This window comes from Mus pahari, chromosome 4 (assembly GCF_900095145.1).
Source record: "Mus pahari chromosome 4, PAHARI_EIJ_v1.1, whole genome shotgun sequence".
In the NCBI taxonomy this organism is placed as follows: domain Eukaryota; kingdom Metazoa; phylum Chordata; class Mammalia; order Rodentia; family Muridae; genus Mus; species Mus pahari.
The window spans coordinates 133,992,039-133,996,782 of record NC_034593.1 but is presented as its reverse complement, the minus strand read 5'-3'; the positions used below and the strand labels follow the sequence as shown (position 1 = coordinate 133,996,782).

The 4,744-nt window shown below is 46.6% G+C and overlaps 2 protein-coding genes across 2 annotated transcripts in view; one reads left to right on the top strand and one right to left on the bottom strand.

The window, feature by feature from the left end:
• The window catches only part of LOC110320533 (uricase), a 34,045-nt gene that overhangs the window by 11,462 nt on the left and 17,839 nt on the right, over nt 1-4,744 (bottom strand). The window lies entirely within an intron of this gene.
• Dnase2b (deoxyribonuclease 2 beta) overlaps nt 3,639-4,744 on the top strand; it is a 35,609-nt gene continuing 34,503 nt past the window's right edge. Inside the window, exon 1 of the mRNA XM_021196601.1 lies at nt 3,639-3,861. The gene's annotated coding sequence lies outside the window, so the exon portion shown is untranslated. The remainder of the gene's footprint in view (nt 3,862-4,744) is intronic.

Sequence of the window (4,744 nt, the reverse complement as noted above, 5' to 3'; positions counted from 1 at the left end):
CTCTCTCTCTCTCTCTCTCTCTCTCTCTCTCTCTCTCTCTCTCAAAAGATCCCAGTTTAGATCCAAAAGAAGTAATTCAACCAGAAGCAGTGTCATCCGGGTACCATGCCCTGAAAGCGCTCAATCAGCCTGTGACCTTGCCCCTGAAGCCGGTGCCCCACCTCCTCCAGCACCTCCATGGTCGAGGGTTAGTGCAAAGGAAGGATTTTCACATTTTCCATCACTAGAGTATAACCTCCTCGGCTCCTTGTGTCCTCCTACACACTCAGCAGACTGTGGTTGAGCTCTCAGAGAAGCATGCATCCACCATTTAGCTCTCGAGGGGGAAAAAAAACTCACTTCAGATTACTAGGAAACAAGCCCAGAACCTTACCTACGCATCAGGTGTCAAAAAAGCACAAAAAAGCTTCACTGAGCTGAGGTGGGGGAGGAACAGTCATGAAGAGGATAATTGCTTCCATACTTAACGCCTCCAAAAAGTGGACGAAAATAGCTAAAAGGAGGATATTTTAAACCCATATTAAATCATTCTACTATCAAACTGCAAACTTGTAAAGGATAGAGGCAAAAATCAACTAAGTCAGTGGTTCTCAACCAGTGGGTCACGACTCCTTGGGGGGGGGCGGTCAAACGCACCTCTTAACCTTTTACAGGGGTCACCTAAGACCATCGGACAACACAGATATTTACATTAGGAGTCCTCTGAATAGCAAAATTACAGGTATGAAGCAAGAGCAAAAATAATTTTGTGGTTTGGGTCATCACCACACAACAAACTGTGTGGAAGGGTAGAATCCTTAGAAAGGGTGAGAACCCATGAACTAGGGTTTGCCTCTGTGGATCCATTCTGTGCCTCCAAGGACCTTCAAAGTCCAGGCTGTGCGATTCTGGGAGTGAAAGAGATGACGTCACCAGGCAGAGGGCTAACTGGCTTTACTTGAACTAGGTGCGGAAACAAGGGGATTTTAGGACCTTGTGTCGGTCAAGACCTTCTCTTAAGAACCAAAGAGCTGCAGTCCCTGCCGTCCCATGTCTCTTAGAAGTGAGTATCATCCCTCAGATCTCTCTTCACCCCCCTCCCCTTACTTCTTCCGTTTGCCTAGCTTGTCACCCTTAAATCTACCTGCCCTGGCCCTGGGCTTGATCACATCAGGTCCTTTCTTATCTCTGCCTCCCAGTAGCCTTCATATCAGTAAGCGGGAGGGCTTTCTTTTTCTAATATCTAATACAGTATCTCTTATGTGCAACCGCTCTTTCTTTCACCTTCTGCTTTTCTATCTAGCTTTGTGTTAGCTGGTATACATTTGTTGCTGTGCTTGCGTTGTTGTGTTTTGTAATTAGAGTCAGAATGGGAGCCATTGAATGCTTAAATAATTGTGAATTTTAATTCAAATAGCTCAAAGGCTTGGGAGCTAATTTAGTTCAAATTAGTGACTCAGACATTACAGTGGTACCCAGGCTCAGCTAAGCTCCTGGTCTAGCAGAGCCTCAGGAGAGAAAGCCTTCATCTTGAAGACCCAACAACACTTGCACTAGCAGCCGATGCTGTACCTTGTATGCAGAGAGTCTGGTTCTCCATCAGGGCATGGGAAGTTACCAGCAGCAGGGCAGCCTTTGACCCTACGGTTGAACAAATTTCTCACTCCTGATTCTCTCAAGGAAATAGCAGACTTTTAAACACTCAAAATTTCAACCTAATGAGGTCTTCAAGAAGGAACAATATAATGAGTTTTAAAGCAACATCGGGACCTATGTCATCCAAACTCAGCAGCTCTCCCAGACTCTTGGTTCAGGGAAACAGGAAGGAGCTGAGTCCACCACGTGAAACTCAGCCATTCTCTTGGGAAGGACCCCTGGGGACTCACATGGGTGGCTACGTGTGGGAGAAGGGCAGGATTCTCACCATTCGATTGGCCCCCAACAAACCACAGGGGCTTATAACACCAGACTTCACTGTAAATGTTGGAATGTATGGATTAATACAAGGGCATTTTTTCTTTTTTTTTTCTTTGTTTTGTGTGTTGGCGCATGTGTTGGGTGTGCACCTCCGTGCATGTGTGCAGTGGCCAACACAGGATGCCAAATGTCTTCTAATATTCTCCTCCTTACTGTCTTGAGACAATGTCTTTCTGAGAGCTCACTGTTTTTATTAGACTGGTTGACCAGAAAGCTCTTGGAATCAAAATGTCTTTTCCTCAAAGTATTGAGGTTTCATACACGAGCATCCATGCAATGGGCCCAAACCCAAGTCCTCATGCCTTCATGGCTAGAGCTCTGACCCACTGAGTCATCTCTCCAATGCTCCATTGCTTATGAAGATAATGATATCACAAAATCATATCAATTCCTTCCAGTTTAGTACTTAGATAATAAGCAAATTAGGGATTGGACTTTGCCACAAAGAGAATGTACGCTTATACTCTCAAAAGAGGGGCCGAGTAGAAGTGGTCTCACATGCAGAGCAAAGGTACACACACACCTTTGCATCCAGTGCACATGGGAACCTGAATTCACTCACTACACATCAGTACTCTTACTCCATCCCTGCTAGCCCTGAAGGCTATCGGAGTGGCCTGAGCTTCAGATCAGTTGACTGAAACTTCTGGGCAACCGCCACAGGTCTGTGTGTACCCAGCTTTGTAGCCATCTACAGAGACAAAAGACTTGAGCTGCTCTGAGGCTGATCTTTCTGCTCAGCAGTGCTGGCCTAGTGATTAGAACTCAGGTAAATGCTACCTCTTGGCACACAGGCAGGAAGAGAGCTCTGTTTTCTTTGATCATCAGCAGTGTCCTGGACTTGACCACTGTAACATCCCCATCCATTCCCCTGCCTGAAAATATCTTTGTGGAAATCACCAAAGATGTTTGCCAACTCTGGAGTTCCTCTCCAGCCCTCTCTTAACCAAGATTTCTTAACCTTTTGTGGCAGATAGCAAATCAGTTTCCACTTCTGCTTGGACACTCAGTGAAGCAACATTTTGTGGCCTCCTGCAGTCAGGTGTGACTGTGGAAATCTCCCCAGGGGATGTGCTATGGGCCATTTATGACCTGGTACTCGTGTCTCAGGGGTCTTGCCCTCTTTTTTTTCTTCAGTGTCTTTACATCTCCTACTTGCCCAACATGACAATTTATGATCAAGGTGAACCCCAAAATAAGGAGTAGAAAGGTAAGGTGGCCCAGGATTCTATCTAACTTCCCACAACTGATATAGATCACCTCTTACCCCCTCTCCTCCAAACTGGGCTTATAGGAAGAAGTCCTTGTGCCGAGCCATCACATATGGGTCTCTTCGCTTCTTGCTGTCCCAATAAAAATAATTTTTTTTCTATTTCCCTGATACCACTTTCTCTAGATATATCCTTCTTCTGCCTCTCTGACCAGTCTTCTGCCAAGGCCTTGAACTAAAGAATGTTCCCCAGGGATTTATCGCCTTTTCTTCCCCTTTCTCATGTCACATGGTGACTGTCTTGGTTGTCAACTAGACTAGATCTGGACACTACAACCCAAGCCCCTAAGCATTCCTGTGAGAGACTTTCTTGATCAGATTATTTGAAGCAGGAAGACACACCCTAATTATGGGCAGTGCATACTGGAGGCAGCCCAGATAAAAGGGCATAGAGGATGGAAGCTTCTGTTTCTTTGCCTGCTTGCTTTTACTCTTGCTGGCAAGTGCAGCTATCCTGTGACTGACGCATTCTTCTCTGGCATCGGAAGCATGCTCTTGGGGCTTCCAACATAGATCGAAGACCAGCAGGAACGCTCCTGGCCTTCTGAGCCAAGTTGGACAGCTGAGACATCCAACTTTACAGACTAGGCGACTAACCACAGGCTTCAACTGTTGGATCACCAGGACCATATCACGTAAGCCTATCTACTAAATTACCTTCTGATATATACATATTTATTCCATCAGTTTTGTTTCTTTGCAGAGCCTGGCCAATAGACGTTATATGTTATTTCTGTTTTATGGAAATATTTCCCCTCCCTTCTCCATCCCTGGGGCTTCATTCACTTATCGTCTATTTGTTGATGGTCCCCAAACCTATCTGCATCCACATTCCAAAATTCACCATCTTTAGCTTGCAAACTTTATCCACATGTATATTCTCTCCAGCTCCCAGTCCTCCTCCCGCCAAGTCCTTCCCCTTCCCCTTCCAGCTCTCTTCAACCCCCTCCAGCTCCCAGTCCTCCTCCCACCAAGTCCTTCCCCTTCCCCTTCCAGCTCTCTTCAACCCCCTCCCTGTGTGCCGATTACACATCTCCAAGGCCACACAAAGTATCTCCAACAAGCCGCCAGTCTGTGCATCTCTACCTCTTCTCTCTCGCCTTGTTCATCCCTCCCTCTATTTCTGCAGCAAATCCCCGGGTGTCTCACTCGCTCCTCTCTGCCTTTCCAGCCTGTTCTCCACACTTTGGTCACAACTTGAACAAAGCATATCCACAGCTTAAGGGAGGAAAGCTTTATTTGAGCTCGGTGTTTCATGGGGTTTCCACCCATGATGGTAGGGAGAGCAGAGCAGAGGAGCCTGTGGTGGAGGGAACATGAGGCAGACTTGTGTGTAGGGAAGCAGACCAGGAGTGGAGAGCAGGGTCAGAATCGAGAGTTAGTCAGCCCCTTCTGCCAACGAGGTCCTAACCCGGAAATATGCCAGACTCCCAGCATAGTGAGAGGTGAGAAACAAACATTTATACATTCTCTCTCTCTCTCTCTCTCTCTCTCTCTCTCTCTCTCTCTCTCTCTCTC